At 42.8% G+C, this 18,862-nt stretch overlaps 1 long non-coding RNA gene across 2 annotated transcripts in view; it reads right to left on the minus strand.

Moving 5' to 3' along the window:
* Window positions 1-2,496: 2,496 nt before the first annotated feature.
* LOC132493395 (uncharacterized) overlaps window positions 2,497-18,862 on the minus strand; it is a 67,833-nt gene continuing 51,467 nt past the window's right edge. The window contains exons 5-6 of one of the 2 annotated variants that reach the window (XR_009532980.1): window positions 18,524-18,603; window positions 15,756-17,348 (exon numbers count right to left, since the gene is read on the minus strand). This is a non-coding gene — a long non-coding RNA (uncharacterized LOC132493395). Of the gene's footprint in view, window positions 2,650-15,755; window positions 17,349-18,523; window positions 18,604-18,862 lie in introns of those variants that run through there. The other variant, XR_009532979.1, reaches the window with a different exon arrangement.

Genomic DNA, 18,862 nt, shown 5'->3' on the forward strand with positions numbered 1-18,862 from the left:
CTGAATTAGCCACTGCAGAATCATATTTGGAAATTCAATGAAAATTTTACCTTTTTAATAAAGGCCCAGAAGTATTATTTCAGAGCAGGTGGTACAGAAAACTGTGGTCAAATTTGACATTCATTAATCATTGAAGTGTGGAACGTGACAGGTGAAAATTGATATTGATTTCTTTCCTCTAATATTTGGAAGAGTTCTAACAGGTAAATCAAATGAGATAACAAGACATATCAAGTCTCACTCATTTCTATGATCACATCCTCCCCACATATCACTCCTTCGCCTGCCATGTTTTGAATAATTCAATGCCCATAGTCTTTCCAGTCCAGTGTATTATAAGACACACTCAAGCTGGGTTTCAATCATATTAGACTGAAAGCTGAACATTTTAGGAAGGATTATTTAAAACCAAATGCGTCTTGAGCCCGACAGCCTTTGAAACCAAACAATCCTGGGAGTTCAGTTGGATTCAGAAAATTCAGTATTCCTATTTGATGTATGTTAACCGTATCAATATTAACAACCTTCTGCTGGATTTCAGCACTGATTTGAGAGCTGAGTTACTACTGGTCTTGTATTTTACCTAGTTGTGAAAGCACTGAGAGAGTTGTTCTTGGGTTGAACTTGACCCGCCTCTGGGAATGCTCTCTGTTCTATCCACCTTGAAAAGCTTTATTCAAGTGCATTTCTCGGCCTTCCTTCTGTTCACTTGCACCCCTTGGGAAAACGAAAGATGCTCAAATATAGATGTGAACACTGCAGGTGCTCTGCTTGGCAATGGTGTCTTTCAGCTTCCCAATAAAAAATTATATTGCTGACCACCCATTTGACTGAAAAGTGACTCATTTTACTGACAGATATCTGGATTGAGATGCCAAAAGAAATAGGTCATTTCAAATTTGCTTTTTAAGTCATAGCTTTGTGTTGCAACACTACTTGTTCAAAACTTAGATCATGAAGGTTCCTTCCTATGACCTCCAAATAATTAAAATGTTCTTCAATAGGCTCTATGAAAAGCAAGCAGAGGGGCTTCCCTGGTGGCACAGTGGTTGGGAGTCCGCCTGCCGATGCAGGGGACACGGGTTCGTGCCCCGGTCCGGGAGGATCCCACATGCCGTGGAGCGGCTGGGCCCGTGGGCCATGGCCGCTGGGCCTGCGCGTCCGGAGCCTGTGCTCCGCAACAGGAGAGGCCGCAGCAGTGAGAGGCCCGCGTACCGCAACAAAAAAATAAATAAATAAATAAAATAAAGCAAGCAGAATATTCCTAATTATCAATCTTTCTCTTGAGTCATATAGTTCTTGTAATTTCAAGGAAGAGAAACTCAAATGTAAAGTGTTACAATAGCCAAGCATACCAGCACTATTATCTAACCATTCAGCAATTTTCTCTGCCAAGTCACTCTGAACCTTAGACTACTGAGGATGTCTTCTTAATTAATTTTTAAAATTCTCCTCTTTTGAGTTAAAACATGGTCACAATTTTATAAGTAAAATTAAAGAAAAATACCAAATAGAACATCTGAGATGTTTCCATTAGGCATTATATATATATACATAAATTTAATAGATATACATATATAAATGCACTGGGATAAATCTCCATCTTCTGTGTCAGTCGGACATAGGTCCATTTTCTTAGGAATAGGGAACTCCTTTCACAATGGAAGTGAGGAAATTGGCAAATGTACACCATATAAGTACTTTTGGATGGTAGTGACCAAGTTCTCAAAACACACACACACACACACTGAAGAATATCAGAACACTTAACGTTTCAAAGACACAGGAAGAGAAATGCAAGTTTCCCCTAGAAAGCCTTTTGTTTTTTTGAAGTCAGAATTCTGAAAAGATGTTTTTATCAAGCCAGCTTTTTCTAACTTAACTGCATATGCAATAAAAGAGTCCTATCTTAGTCATTTTTAGGGCAAGATTTTCTTTAAGTCCCAAGAAAGTAAGCACTTGTAAATGTAAATTTTGTATGGACATAAACCTGGCCAGGATATTCGTTGGAGGCTGGAAATCTGTTGTTGTTCCTTTTCCTTTTGTATTGAAAGCTAAGTTCCCCATTCTGAGTTCAATTTGTGAAGATCACTTTTATTTTGACAAACTCTATTAAAGTAGCCAATTCAAGGAAGACAGGTTAGTCTTCCACCTAATTACCCAGTCCAGCTTTTACTCAGTGTCTTTCACCTGAGCAAAGTCTCCCCAGTCTTTCAACTGAGGATAAACCACGCAGTGTCTAAACTGAGCAAGATCTTCCCAGTGTCTTTTAAGTGAGGCTAACCCACTTGAGCAAAAGTCTTCCAGTGTTTTTCTACCGAGGTTAAGCTCTCAGTGTTTAAACTGAGTAAAAATCTTCCCAGTGTCTTTCACTGAGGATGACCCAGGTACTTCTTCTTGAAACCAAGTTTCAAGGATAACCTACTACTCAAGAGAAGAGTTTAACACCACTGAATAAAACTTAGGATCATCAACCAAAACTGGAGATCCAAGAACCAGGAGATACTCACCCAAATTCGTCTGGACTCTCTGAGAAAGCGGACAGGCCCAAGAAGCCTCTGCTGGTGCCAGGACTCTGGATCCTCATAGAGTTCAGGCAAAGAAGAAAAGTCTGCTCTGGGCTCCTTCATTGGTTGCCAAGACTGCTGACTGAAAAATATGCACAACCCAAAAGGAGAATTATGTTTTATTTGGCAGATTTTCTGAGGACTTAAGCCCAGAACACAGCCTGTCAGATCACTCTGAGGAACTGCTCAGAAGACCTAAGGGAGCAGTCAAGAAAAACCAGGTAGTCAGAACATCAAAAGATTACTATTAATTAAAGAAAACTAGACCTCTCAAGTTAAGGACTTTAGCACTTTTCTATGTATGAGAAGATGAAAGAATCTGGGCTCCGTGAAATCATTCCTTTGATATGCACCTTAACTCTAGAACCAGTACCCTGTTTTTCTCCATCCCGAATCCCCTCAAGGTGCACAGTTGAGGGTTCCTGCTTTGACGTCTGACTTGATAACTGCAACATCCTTTGTCTACTGATATGGCAGGGAACATTTTTCATCCACGGGTAAGAAATTGAGAAAATTAACATAATTCAAGATATAAAACCATTACAATACTAAAAATTCCCAAATGTCACACAAACATAAGTACCCTTGACCTGTAAAATGGAAGATGCCAAAGAAGGGAAAAAAAGAAACAATAAAGAAAATGTAGAAAATAAAGCATAAAATAAGATGGCAGAAATCAATAACAGTAGAACAATAATTAAATAAATCAAGGTAAATGTTATCATAAGATTTTTAAATTTCAAAAAAAAAACCCATCAAACAAAACATATTGAAAATAAAGTAATAGAGAAAATTTAGAGAGCAAATATGAATGCAAAGAAGACCTGTTAGGTAGTTAGTCAGACATTAGCAGCAAGGAGGTGACAGTGGTGAGAAAGACACGAAGAAGAAATTGAGTCACACCCAGCCATCTGGGGACTCTCCCTTGACTCCACCCAGAACGGGAGAAACTATGGTCGGGTGGTGGGCAGCTTATCCTGTTAAAGAGAGGCACAGTAACACAAGGGGACTTCTCCAGGCTGTGCATGCCCAGACCAGACAGGCGTATAACCTATAGTAAATCCAAACTCATTATACCATAATTACAATAAATTACATGTGGTTTTGCCCCTCCCCCCACCCAGTAGGCATTTCTTGGGGATTCAGGGATGAGAGCATGCGCAGCAGAAAACTTGTTCCATAGCTCAGGACTGTCAATCAAATAATGATCCTTGTCACTCACCCCCACCTCTCTGCAAAATGCTCCTTAAAAGCGCTCGTAAGCCTTTATAGGAATGCTGCTTTCAATCTGCAGAAACAGTACACCCATCCCCCCCCACCCCGAGAGTGTACCTTTGCTTCGATATACTTTGCTTTGGGCTTGCTTCACTTCGCTGAAATAGCCTGTTCTCAGAAACAGCCTGCTCTTTCTCTCTCCTTCTCTCTCTCCCTCTCTGAGAGTGTACCTATGCTTAACTAAACTTTGCTTTCTGCTTAAGCTTAACATGGGAGTTTGCGATCCTTTGCTTACTATCATGGAACCAAGATAGCTGGTCCAGGCCTTCCACTGACCTCCTCGGTTGAAGCTATTTTGTTACAAAGCATGTCCACATGGTGACAGACCTAAGTCTAAATTTTGATAAAAGGTGGAATTAAGGTGAGAATATCATATGGGAGGAAAAGACTGTAGGAACAACAGTAGATGTAGGAGATATGTTTGTGAAAGTGCACATTCATGGCAATATAGCCAAATAAACTCACTTGCCCACGTTCCCACTAAAACTGTATAAAATTATGACCAACAAGCAGAGAATACACATTATTTTAAAGCCCTCATGGGGCATTAAGACATATTTACCATGTGAATCCTTCAGTGAATCTTGTGTTACTGCTAAGGGATAGGAAGTGGTGTCATAAGGGAATTTTGTGTAAGACTCAAAGCTCCCTTTCTATAGGGTTCAGGCTGGACTTGAAGCTTCAGGGGCCTGGGAGGATGGGGCAGGAAAGGCAAGGCACACTCAGAAAAGAGAATACATCCATAACACACTAGGGATATCTGAAGAGGCTGCTCAAGACCTGGCTCAGCCCCAAGGGTTTGACCCCTAGTCCTACTCTTCACCCTACAGCCCGTTAGGGTCAGGACCTTGGCTCACCCTAACCCATTCCTAGCTTCCGGGTATAGAATGAGTGCACATGTGTGAATGTTAGTGTTCTCTCAAAATTTACATGTTGAAATCCTACCTCTTAAAGATAGGAGGCCGGGCCATGCAAAAGTGCTTATGAGCTTTCATGAATGGGATTAGTGCCTTATAAAAGAGACTCCAGAGATATCTCCAGCCTCCTCCCATCATATGAGGATACAGAGAGAAGGCTCCAGCTGTGAACCAGGAAGAGAGCTCTCACTATGAGGTGGTCATACTGGTGACTCGATCTTGGGCTTCCCAGCCTCCAGAACTGTGAGAATAAATGTCTGTTGTCTTTACTCTACCCAGTCTGTGGTACATTGTTACAGCAGCCCTAATGGACTAAGACCACATACTGCAAAATTTATCTGCAGAGTGGGGACTGTCTTATCGTTGCAAACTAAGAAGTTGGGTTGAGACAACATATGAAAGACTTTTTTTTAAGTAGAAAATTATGGATTATTGGATTTGAAAGTACTAGAGTGGTTAAGGAAAATGAGTACGTGTGTGTGTGCGTGTTTGCAGTGTGTCCCAAAAGTTTTTGTGCAGTTTAAAGATTTACTAACTCCAGAATTATAAACACTACAAACTTACAAAAATATCATTTGAAGGTTTAACTGTTACCAGATGCAAGTCTGTGTGCCTGATGCACAGTGAGGCTAAATACTGAAACATCAGAGTTTGGAGCAGAGAAAGGTTTACACAGTGCCATGCAAGAAGACACGTGGCTCATGCCCAGGAAAAACCCCAAACTCCCTGAAGGCTTTCAGCAAAGCCTTTTTAAAGGCAAGGTGAGGGAGGGGCATGGCTAATTGTTGCAAATATCTTGGTGTTGGATCTTTTTGTTCTAGCAGCTGGCCAGATGGGTCAGATCCTGGTCAGGTCACGTGTTCCTGTAAACCTCCAACAAAACAATTATTATTCTCTGTTCTGCAACTTTTTATCTCCAGGAATGGGCTCTTAAAAGTCAGAGCCTTAGAAATAGGCTATCCTGTATATTTCTGGCTCTAGGCAACATTGTTTTACAAAAAGTGCAGAGCCAGCCCGGGTCACAGGGATGGACAGAGTTAGCTCAGGCAACAAAGCATAAAGATTAAAGTAAAAAAGATCTGATGTGGAGTCAGATTTGTTCTTCCCTATTACATAACTATTTATAATTCTTTCATACTTATGAATTTTGAAAAATAAATTATTTTAATTTTTGTGTGTAGTTCCCTCTGATAGAAAATGAGGCAAAACATACACTATTCAAAATTCACAAAACTAAATAAGTGTAAAAGAAATTCAAGTTCTATCCCTGGGTTTACACAAGACACAAACATGATGTGGGAAAGTTGGAGCTGAGGACAAAGGAAATCCTGAGTAAAAATATCTGTGAAACAGCCAGTCTTCCAGGGTCAGCTTAAGATGTTCAAGAGTTATCAAGTTGGTGGGCCTCAAGTAAAGGTCTCTAATGGATGAAGGAACCAGGTTCCAGATGGAATGAACAGAAAATTGGCTAAGGTCTCTCTGACAGGATGAGAGTAGTTGGAAGGAGGGATCTGGAAGCCCCAGGAGGGTGCAGGTGTCTGTGGGTCTGGATGGGAAGGAGGGGCAGTGATTCAGCCTCTTTCTCTTATTGCCCCTCCCCCACACTCAGGAGCCCTTTGTGACAAGGCCACAGCTCTGTGATGCAGGCCTGGGGTTCTGCCATCAAGTGAACTCCCAGTGCTCTGTTGCCTGAGGGCAGCAATGCAGTTCAGAAGATGGAGAATCTCTTTTCTTTGAAAAACACTGTTGCTATCTGGCTGAGATCCAGCCCAACTTCCTGGGTGATTGATATCATCCTTGGGTTCCTGTGTGGACTGGGGCTCTTCCTAATGTTACTCCCCTGCTTCCAGAGTAATCCATTCTTAGCACCACCTAGGAAACATAGAAACATCAGGAAGGTAAGAAACCTTTGGCTTAATCCCAGCAGAGATTATCTTTTTTTCTTATTCTTATTTCCACTTTTCTAAACCATCTAGAGAGACTCCTGAGATGGGAACTCTCAGAAAAGTAGAGAACATCATCCTTCTAGGGAAAAGCCAGGCCAGAGAGGGGTTAGAGTGGGCATGAGGATTTCTAGCCTAAGATCGTAGACCAGGAGTTCAGGTATGGTAGAGGGCTCCAGGGCAAGTCCCCAATGCAGTGACTAATGGTTAAGGACTGGATTACTAAGAGTTCAATCTCTGCAGGAAGGCTGACCCCTGAGCCCTGGTTCACCAGCCACCTTCCCACAGCGGGTGTCTCAAGTGAGACCTTCCTCTGTGTTGGGGCTGATCTAAGGGCAATGCTGAGCCCCTGAGAGCCTGAGAGAAGAGGCTGGAGTGGAGGTCTGGCCTTGGGAAGCAGAATCCTATCTGACAAAGCTCACGTGGGCATTTAGGTCTGAGAATGTGTGTGTTTCTTGATCAGAGGAACAGTGACAGAAGAAATCTATGGTGATTAAAACTTAAAAAATCCTTCTTGGGCTACCCTGGTGGTGCAGTGGTTGAGAGTCCGCCTGCCAATGCAGGGGACGCGGGTTCGTGCCCCGGTCCGGGAGGATCCCACATGCCGCGGCGCGGCTGGGCGCATGAGCCATGGCCGCTGGGCCTGTGCGTCCGGAGCCTGTGCTCCGCAACGGGAGAGGCCACAACAGTGAGAGGACCGCGTACCGCAAAAAAAAAAAAAAAATCCTTCTTTGCACTCTTTAAAGAAGAAAAACTGAAAATATTTTTATCCACTTTAAAAATATGTAAAAGGGGAAAAAAACCCACAGAGTTTTAGTTAAATGTAGAAAGTCATGTTGTTCATGAACACAGCTTGCCTAGATAGATGACAGTGAGAGTTGGGTGTTAGCCCCTCATTTCTTTTTCTCTCTCAGCATCAAGTAGAGCTGAAGGGGAGGAGCAGGAGTAGGAAGAAAAGTGGATCTTTGAAAGGTAAGCCTTTGCCTTTCAGCCCTGCGTGCCCCCGAGAGTTAGCTTCCATCTCTCCTAATCCTGAGGGCCCAGCTTCACGGTCTCTGAGGATGCCAGTGGCAGAGCTTATTCTTCAGGAAACAGAGCCTTGGGAAGGCTCGTTGGAAGGAGATCAGAGCCCAGATACTTCCCAGAAATTTGTGCTTAGAATGAAGCCATGAGGACCTAGAAATGGGGTGTGTGGACTGTGGTGGACCATTGGTGCCTGGGTTGGGAAGTGGGACCTCCAAGTCCAACTGTGGACAAGTTGTTTAACTTTGCTCAGATTCCTCTGTGTGATGACCACCGACCTTTCTCCCCTACACGGCAGTTGTAAGGGCTACAGGGGTTAATTAACGTGGAGGCACTTTGCAAAGGACAAACCCTTTTCAAGTGAGACTTACCATCACTGTCAGGGACATGTGGCCTTGGACACTGATACTTGGGCTCCAGAGTCTAATCCTCCAAAGATTTCCCTTAAAGGGCCATTGCACTCAGCCTCCTGAAAGACTCTTAGGCCTCTGCCTTCACCACCATGACCCAGTCTCCTGATTTCCAGCTTGCAGAGATTGCCTGGAAGAACTGGAGGGGACTCACAACCTGGTTTCACTTCTGCAAAGGTAAAGAATCTTTCCCCTTCTCTCCTGGGTCGTCCTTCCTCCCAGAGCCTATAATGTGACCCCAGCCCTGGGAGGGGGAGCCATGGGAGGGCGTGGCTAAAGCCCTAGGGTGAGGGAGAGCAGGAGCATTATGAAGTCAGTGTGGGGACAGAGGAGGGTTCTTGGGCTACAGGTGCCCACCCCTGCCTGTCCTGTCCAGCCATCCTGGCCCCATCTGCTCTCCTACAGCTCCCTGGGGAGGCTTCCTGGCAAGGGCAACTTTCATCAGCTCTCATGTCAAGACCCTCCTGGTGAGATGTGCAAAGCAGTGCCTGCTGGAGCCTGTGGAAGATACTGCTTGAAGGGTTGGGAACCCTGCATGAACACCTCCTGTAGGGTTTCCTTCCTTGATCCAGACACTCGAGAGGTGCTGGAAGCACATATTAGAAGGTTTTGGGTAAAGCACAGGTGGACCCTCCCCCTCAAGGTCCTCAAGCCCATAAATCTCTTGAAGCTGAAAAAGCTCCAACCCTCCACCGTTCTGCAGTTTGCCTCTTCCCCTTCAGCCACCTGTGTGTCTGGGTCCCACTCAACAGTCACGTGTGCTGAGTTCCCGGAGAAACCTCCTCAGGCTCATTCAGGAGAGAAGGTGATAACAGAAGAGTCAGTTCCTACCCTGAAGAGGCCTCTCCTTGTCCCCTCAACTGTGTGTAAGGAAATCCAGAGTGCCCTGGGAGCGATTCCATCTGCTGACTACCATGGGCCCTCAAAGGCTTCTCTGACTGGACAGGAGGGCAGGCCACCTTCTCAGTCCCTCACACTCAGCCTTGTGGGCAGAACCTGGAAGAGTGAGACTGTGGAATGGGTCAAGAGGGACAGCCTAGAGCCAGGTCCAAGTTCAGCAATAGTCAGGAATGAGCCAACAGAGGAGAGTGGTGGTCAGGCCTCAGGAGACCCCTGCCATAGGGTAACAGTGATGGAGGTGAACTTAGGATCCCAATCTTTGAGAGGTGAAGAGGCCAAGGAGTCTGTGGAGGCCAAGGACTCTCCTGCTCTTCAACCACAGTCTAGTGTTATCTTGGAAACCAAAGTGTTGACAAAATCCCAAACCACAAATGTACATATGAGGAGTTTAGAGGTGCCAGGGGCCAGTAAAAGTCTCCTACTACCTAGAATGTCTGTTGTCCAACATCCAGGTGAGCCATGCCTTAACATGGGGGTTGCTAGTGAGTTTAACTCCAAAGTAAAGGTACAGTCAGACAACCAGCTTCAGGACTTTCCCAAACACATGTTCCTTGCTGCAGACAACTTGGCTTCTCAGGTGCCTCAGTGCCACCCCCAGAGAGTCCCCACCAGAGACAGGTTAGCTTCCCAGGAGACAAGTGGCCTTATGGAAGCCCAAAGGAGCAACCCAGGGCAGCAGGAGCCCAAAACTTCAAAACTCCAAGACTCATGGAAGAGCCAGAGCAAGATGATTGCCCCTACTTACAAAAGAGAGGACTGTAGGAGGCATAAACCAAGAGAGCATGAAGAAAGGTTTAAAGAATTAGGGACCTCTCAAGCTGGAAGTATGAGTCACCCTGCCCAGGTCAGGGGAATAACAGACTCTATTGGGAGCAGATGTCTCCAGCTCATGCCAGAGAAGAAACAGAGCCCTCCAGAAAGCCTCTTCAGAAAAAGGATGAGGCTATTTTTAAAGTGGATTTGCCCCAATAAAAAAGTCAATGGTCGAGATGCTCGGCAAAAATTCAAGCCCACATCAGCCACTGCCCAGAGTCACGGATCCGTCAAAAGCAGATCAACCTTGAAGAGTGAGACTGCTGAGGGTCAAGCACTCATGACAGCTGTTGGACAGATCCCAGAAGAAGAAAGAGCGATTCACCATGGACTTCATGCCACAAAGTTAAATGGACACAGACTGGAGTTCCAAGTCCCAGTATGTGGGCGTTTCTGCTGCCATAGGCTTACCTCCTACCCAGAGCAACGGAGAATGATGGGTTCTACAGCCTGCAGTCATAAAGCCACCTCCAAGGGCCAGAGTTGTTCTATCGGGGAAAGGGAAGTCAGACACCAACATAGTTTGAAAAGTGTAAGGTTCGACGATGAGCAGCTGGGCCTAAGGTGCCTCCCATCCTTGCCCCCCAAGAAGAGTTTGTTTCCAGTTAGTACCTGCCAGTATGGGCCAAGGATTCCAGGTGCCCCAGCCCGCCATCAACACTGTCCAAGGCATTGTCATCTTTGGGGAGGTGTCTTGCCTGGTCGACAGTAAAATCCTTCTTTAGTCTTCCCTTTAGTAGGAAGACATGTCTCCAAGTAAAAATTCAGTCCATGTAGAGAAAATGATTTTCTCATTAGCACATCCAAGATATTTAATGTTCCCCAATACATATATATATATATATATATATATATATATATATATATATATATTTTTTTTTTTTTTTCTAATAAAAGCATAGTGTAATGGCTGCTGTCTGTGCTGTGCACTTTGTCTTCTAGAAGGGAGGGGCATGGAGGGAGGTTGACAGTAGCAACACAAGCTTGCTCCTTGTCTCGTGTCCCTTCATTGCACCTTATAATACTGTCATTACACAAACCAAAATTACTCTAACAATGAGATGGGGAAAACCTATGAAACCCACACCCAAGGATCTGGTTCAACCAGTCTTTCTCCTCCTTCTATGCTACTTTGAACTTTATGCAACTGTAGTGGATAGGTTTACACGATAGGGCCGGACATTCCAATTCAGGCTCCAGGAAGTGTCAGAGCCAAGTGGATGGAAGTTTGGGGGGAATAGAGTATGGGCTCTGAGTTCAGAAACAGGAGAAATCTTGCCCCTGGATCTCTTGGTAGGGAATATACAACATCTGCTCTTAAGAGTTCCTTCTCTCTCTGATGAAGGTTGGGATTGAGGTATGCCCTATGAACCCCTTTTAGCTTAGCCATAATAAAATGTACAGCATCACCCTCCCCCACCTCTGTTTTTCCTACACTTTAGAGCAGCAGCAAGGATGGCATTTCCAGCTCTGTGTGTGTAGGTGGGGGGAGTATCAGGGAGGCTGCTGAGGGCCGTGTTGAGTCCAGTCCCATATAAATGAATGGCTGTGTTCATGGGTCACCTACCTTCCACTCTATGTTAACCCCAGAGAAGGAGTTTTGGATGAATGGAATAGGGGTGTGACTGTGGGTAATAACTATCTGATGGTCAAACACTGTGAACTTAGGGTGGGATGTAGGTGTAGAAAAATCATTGGATCCAAGGAAGGAGGCAAAGTGGTACCAGATTCCCATAAATTGCAGTTCTGAAAGAGCAGCCCCCTGACATACAACCACCATCTAAAGGCCTAAAGGGGAGGAAAAGTTAAGGGTCCAGTAGCTCACCATGGCCCCACGCCAGGGTCTCTACCCTATTCCAACTCTAAGGTCACAGACCTAGAGAAACCACCTTTAGGTCAAAACAGAAGGTCAAACTTATAGAAGTAAAGCAAATCAGGGAAGGTTAATCTCTTAATACTATATTTAATAAGCTTACACATCATCACCTCTTTTTTTTTTTTTTTTTTTTTTTTTGCGGTACGCGGGCCTCTCACTGTTGTGGCCTCTCCCGTTGCGGAGCGCAGGCTCCGGATGCGCAGGCTCAGCGGCCATGGCTCACGGGCCCAGCCGCTCCGTGGCATGTGGGATCTTCCCAGACTGGGGCACGAACCCGTGTCCCCTGCATTGGCAGGCGGACTCTCAACCACTGCGCCACCAGGGAAGCCCCATCATCACCTCTTGACTTTTAGAAAGGATAACTTAACAATAGGTGTAAAAGCCAGGACTAGGGATCTTGGGATGTGGCTCCTAGTCTGGTGACCTTCACATAAACACATGGCCCAAGGACTGCTCCAGGGGAGAGGTGGGGACTGGCTTGTGATTGTGTAGTAAGCCTTGCCTGTCTCCCAGTCCTTGATCACCCCAGAGCCTGGCAGGTGAAGAAGCAATCAGACAGGATTTGTGGTGGTGTGGAGGTGACCTGTGCAAAGTGGATGGGGCAGGGTGCAATCCAGGAGTGTTCCACTGATCTGCTTCTGGCACAGCTTTTCTTGTCTCCTGACCCCCATCCATATGGAAAAGCAGGGAGATGAGGAAGAATTTCTCTAGAGTGATTTGGTGCTTTCTGCCATGTGCAGGGCGCATGGTGGACACAGCTCCAGGTGGTGTCTTTCTCATTGTGGAGATTTCTGTTCCAGCTGATGCCCCTGATCCAGATGACAACAGAAATGGACCCCATCCCCCATACCTGTCAGGCCCCGCAACACGTGGAAATGCTGTGACCTGGGGTGGAGGGGGCAGAGTGAGCACAGGACTGCTCACGCCCCTGGTTTCTCCCTGGAGCCAGGCCCTACCTCTGGGCCCCAATTCCCAAGGCAGCCTCCAGAATGGGCAGAGCAGTGAGAGTGGAGCCAGGACTTGTGGGAGGGGTCGGTACCCAGAGGAAAGAGTTGACAGGGTTGGGACCTGAGCCTGGCTTCTGCTGGGTCCTCTCAGGGGCACCCAGAAGTGAATTCTGGGAATATGGGGAAGCTGGACTTGGACCCCCCTGGCTCCTGCTGGGAGAGTGCCACAGACAGGTGATGCTGATGGAACAGCAAGAAAACAGAAAGAAGCAAGTCCCTTTGCCCTTCTCTTGCTGCTCCGTCTTCCATAAGGTACAGTAAGACAAGAAATTGAGAGACCAAAAGAAAAAAAGAAATGGAGAGACCCAGAGACAATACACAAAGACTTCACGGACACACCTCTCAAGAGAGACTTCTCACGCAAACACCTTTCTCAGAGATCACATACTGAGACCTCACACAGGGACCTCATGTTGCTTCACAGACCCTCAGACAGAAACCTAGCACAGATTTAACAGATTTCCCAGAGATACCTTCCAAAGGGACCTCATACAGAGACTTCACACAGAGATCTCACCCAGAGACAACACACAGAGACCTCACAGAGACCTCACATCTATTCTTCAGTATCCATTGACAAGTCTTTCTTAGTGAATATGAAACCACTTAGCAAACTGGCAGCATGATAAATATATTATCAGTTGTGCCCCTCTGAGATCCACCAGACACTCACTGTCAGCATTACTCTAAATGGGGAAATGTTGGAGAAGTTTTGTTCTTTTGGAATGTCACTGCCTCTGAACAAAAGAATTATACATTCCAAATGTAGATTTTCAAATTTCATTCTTAGGTGTTCATTAGCTTGAAAATCACATATTACATTATTTTATTTTTATTTATTTTAGAAGAATGAAGAAAATAATGTTTATTTCTTAGAAATGCATGTAGTACTCTATTTTTTTATTTTAAAAGATTTTTATTGGAGTATAGTTGAGTTACAAATTTGTGTTAGTTTCAGGTGTACAGCAAAGGGAGCCAGTTATATATATACATATGTCCACTTTTTTAAAAGATTCTTTTCCCATAGAGGCCATTACAGAGTATTGAGTAGAGTTCCCCGTGCTATACAGTAGGTTATTATTACCTATTTTGTATATAGTAGTGTGTATATGTCAATCCCAATCTCCCAATTTATCCTTCCCCCCTTATCTCCTGGTAACCATACATTTTCATTTGTACTCTTTTTTTAGGAGAATCACAAATTTTAAGCACAACTAAAACACTGTCAGTCTCCAGTGAGAGAAAATATTTGTCCAGTTTAGTTATCATCCAGTCAAATGGTATCTGGCACATTTTTTACTTTATTGAGGACAGAACTTAAACTTGAGATGGCTTACTTGTTTCCTTTGGAAACATAAGAAAAACCTGCAACAAAGGTACTCTAGGAATGAAATAAACCAAGAAAGAAGCATCCGGACTCACATTCACTTCCCAGAGGGCTGTGTAACTAGCACATTATTTTGCACATAATAGCTTGCATCAGGTTTGTGGGGTTTGCTTTAGTTTTTAACAGGCCAATAATCATGTGAGGATTTTTCACAAGTCAAATTTCTGGTTTTAAATTTTACATTCTGGCAAAATTATGCTTCTGAATATTATTTTATTTCTTAAAATGTGGTAATGCCCTAAAATGATATTACACAATCATAACATTCAGCTAACATACTTAAAAAGATGGGCTATTAAGGATTCATTCTTCAATAATTCTATGAAATGCACATTTTCTAAGACATGCAGTTAGGATCCATTTTATATTCATTATAGGATTAACACATTGCTTTAAAATTTTTTGAAAGATTATAAAATATATGACTTAGCCTATGCTTGACATTATACATGTTACCTCATAAAATTACTGAGGGAAGGATATCTTAATATCTGAATTGAAGGTAGTGTACATTTAATCTACATTTGGCTTATAACAATGAATAATGAAAGGCTTTCATTTATTATATATCTCACACTTTCCAAAGGGTACACTTCTAAAAGACTACTGATTTCTCACTGCTAATAAGCAACCTATTGTCCTTGCCTTGGTAAAATCTATTTTAATGACAGCTGGTTCTCTCCCAGATTATCCATTGGTATTACAGCGTCACGGTCTTTTAAGAGGAGCAGGGCTGACACGAGGACTCTTTGGGCTTATTTCTACAAGAAATTTAGTTTTTCTATTCTCCTAATTAAAAAATGTATAATTATTAATTTTTCACTTTACTCCCTTATGTCGTTGAATCAGAAAACAATGGACTATGGTCATGTATGTCATCTAATACTCTATCAGATCACTTTTTTTAAAATAGTGCAGCTTACTCAGGTAAGTTTACTGATCAGAACAAAATGGAATCAATTAGGAAAAAGTTCATACAGGAAAATACCTTTTTCAAAGTTGACTATTTTAACACAGTTAAATAAGCAATTATTTTTTAATCCTTTGAGTTAAAATTGTTCAGGGTGGCCAAGAAAGTCTGGAAACATGAAAAATGTCCATAAAAGCACTTTATTACTATAATACGTTGAATGTGTTGCTCCTCATTATTAATTCACAGTTCATTAAGCTGGGCAAAATTACAGTGAACAATGTGCATTAAAGCAAAATTCCCATCAATCATGTTCCATCTGTCATACATTCTGTCAGATGATTTGTGTGTCTAATTTTCATGGAAAAACTTGTACCTTTACTCCAGAATAAGAAATCAAGGGGGATCAATCTATTAAAAAGATATTAATATTCCCAGAATCTGTGGCCTTCAGTATTTTCTTTTTAAGAAGATTCACCTAGTGCAAATCTTATAAATATTTTTACCATTTAATATGCCCAGACAAAATGGATACAAAAATTAGATAAAAGAGAAAACAACAAAAACAGATTCCCTTTGTTTTCAAAACATTTGATGTTTACATCAAAATATTTTGTTGAAAATGAAGTGATTTTTAATCTATAGTTAAAAGACACTATAATGATATTTAGAACATATTACAGATCTGGATTTTTACAAATAGATTTTTATTTAAAACAGATCTCACACTGATATCAATAAACCAGGCACTCTAGAACAAAATGTGGAGAGATGGCAATTATGCGATGACTTCTTAATACTCCAAGGGAAAAAGATTTTTTCCAAAGTAGTCCATCTACAATATTAACCCTTAAGATCTACTCCCCTTGATAGGTTTCAATATTATTTTCTCTTTTATACACATTTACTTTATAATTAACTCCTACAGGAGGACATTTCTGGAAATGTTCCCAGATATCTACAGCCACACTTTCGGTCATGATCACACCATGGAAAAAGTAGGGAACATCCAGATCCTGATGATCCAGGGGTTTCATAATTACCCCTTTGAGGTCAGTCAGAATCATAATCATTCCCAGAACAGGGTCGGTCTTTACATTTGTGCCCCTAGACATGCAGATTGTAACACTACCCACCCAAAGGCAAGTTGTCTTCCTTACTCAGGTTTGCAGGGGCACCACTCACTGTGGTAGCTAGAAGAGTCCGTTGCCCCCAGCCTGGACCTGCATTCTGTACTCTCCACAGACACATTGTACTACAGATATACCAGTGGTGCTGATGAAACTTCCAGAAAGCTATAAAATAATGCATGCCAGGCACGGTAGATGAGGATTTAGAAAATGCTAACATCTTCTCTAGGAAATAAAGGTGACATACCTATGTGGCTTTAAGCATTTTTGTGCATTAGCTGGCCCCCTGGATCTGGGAAAAAGCATCTGATTTTAAAGTTTCTCAGCCTCATTCTCTGCAATGAAATCTGAAGCTCTTCCTTCCTTCTCTGAGTCCAGAAGCTGGAATTGATACAGTCTGCTCTCTGTGATTTGTCTCTACCATTTGTTTCCAGTGACCACTTCAACTCAGATATCTCTCAATTCAGGGATCACTCCTAAACTTCAGGAGGAAGGTCACTGCCCTTTTTATTCCCACCACAATTTTATGCTAGTAACCCTTTACAGTGTCAATAAACTTATTTTGTAGAATGTGCCCCCTGGACTCCACCTGCTAAATCTGTTTTTTGGGCAAATCATTTGTTACTTAGCTAAACAAATTTTATAAAATCATATTTCATAAAATTGTATTTTATAAAATGTTACTTTCTTATTTTATAAAATTGGTAAATCCAGGGATTTAGGCTTAATTATTATTTTTAAAAATGTTGGTACTCATTTTGCCAATTTTTCTCTTTTTACATATATCAGAAAATATGTTAAGAACTCAACTGTGAAGATACCACTATTTTTATTTTTTCTCACTTTTTGTACACAGGAAACAAGAAAGTTTGTTCCTTGGAAAACATCAGTCCTAAGAACGTACTAAGTTAAAGCTTAGCATGTTAGATCTGCGAGTAGCCTTGTCTTTTTTTTTTTTTTTTTTTTTTCGGTACGCAGGCCTCTCACTGTTGTGGCCTCTCCCGTTGCAGAGCACAGGCTCCGGACACGCAGGCTCAGCGGCCATGGCTCACGGCTCCAGCCGCTCCGCGGCATGTGGGATCTTCCCGGACCGGGGCACGAACCCGTGTCCCCTGCATCGGCAGGCGGACTCTCAACCACTGCGCCACCAGGGAAGCCCAACCTTGTCTTTTTTTTAATGATGCTTTTTTCTGAATTGGTAAAAAAAAAAAAAAAAAAAAAGCCTTAAGGCTTAGGAACAGAAGCAAATTGAGAATTAAAATCCAAATCATTCAAATGAAGTTTGTCAGAACAGTTTGTGTGTGGAGAGGACAGCTTCTAGGCACTTCAGAGAAACCAGCAGGACAGAATTGAGAATAGCCAGCACCTTACAGGGCTTCTCACAGAAATGCTTTAATGCAAAGAGGTGACTGGATTTCACAGGGAGACCAGGGAGAGGATGCAGAGATAATTAAATCACATTCAAGCACCTGTTTACCTGGGAGGTAAGTTCCTTCATATTGTGGTCAGATGCTGTTTAGGGGGACACTGGTGCAGGGGAGGTGTTGGGAGGATGAACTCTTTTCTGAGTGATTTTGCAAGTGTGAAAATTCATCCAACAGAGATGCTAGAAAAATTTGCTCCTAGTAGCGAGCGTCCAACATGATATTTTGGGACAAAAATGTGTATTTGGAAGAATTTTTCACAAAAGAGCAGTGATGGGAGGAAAAGATTCATATGGGCCTGGCTAGTAATATTCTTCCTTCACAATTTTCTTGTGGGTTCCTGAGGCCTGTTGGGACTGCTTGGAGACCTGGTCCCCAAGCAATGGCCCTCTTTGTCATACTCAGGGTAACCCAGGAAGTTGCTTGTCTGAAGCAGAAAAGATTCTCCCTTCCACTCGTGTCCTCTTGCTGATCAGATGAACACATGGCATCATCTACAGCTGAGAGGTGTTTGTTAACTACCTTTGTTTCATAGGACACAACTCATATATACTCTACAGTAATGTTTACCACTGTCTTTTATAATCTCAAGGTAAGAAGTAATCAGTGTTAAAATCATTCTACTGGAAAACCAAAGCACATGATTTTTTTTTCCCTAATAGTGATTGTATTTGTTTGCTAGGGCTGCCATAACAAAAGACCACACTGGCTACTAGGTGGCTTAAACGACAAAAATATATTTTCTCATAGTTCTAGAGGCTAGAAGTCCAAGATCAAAGTATCAAGTTTAGTTTCTTTGAGGTCTCTCTCCTTGATGGCTACCTTCTCACTGTGTCCTCACATGGTTGCCCCTCAGTCTGTGCATGTCTGTGTTCTAATATTCCCCCCTTATAAAGAGACAAGTCATATTGGATTAGAGTCCATCCATATGATCATTTTACCTTAATTTTCTCTTCCAAAGCAGTATTTCCAAGTAGAAGTTAAGCTTACTGTACAATCAGGTATTTAATAAGAGGCATTGCTATGGAGACAAAAAACAATGGTTAATAATTGAGGCAAATTTCATATCAGTTTTTGAGTTCTGAGGGTAGACAGTTGAGAAGATCTCTAAATGTCAGGGTTAAAGCATCTTTTGTAGTTTGAATGTCCATCAGATGTTCAGGTAAACTTTCTGAGTGGTCCATATAGCAACAGGAACGAAGAAGACTGTCTAAACATGAGCTGCTGTGGAGATTTCTCTGAAGTTTATATTAAGATATCTACCTTCAGTATGCAGGACT

The sequence above is a fragment of the Mesoplodon densirostris genome, chromosome 7, assembly GCF_025265405.1.
Source record: "Mesoplodon densirostris isolate mMesDen1 chromosome 7, mMesDen1 primary haplotype, whole genome shotgun sequence".
In the NCBI taxonomy this organism is placed as follows: Eukaryota; Metazoa; Chordata; class Mammalia; order Artiodactyla; family Ziphiidae; genus Mesoplodon; species Mesoplodon densirostris.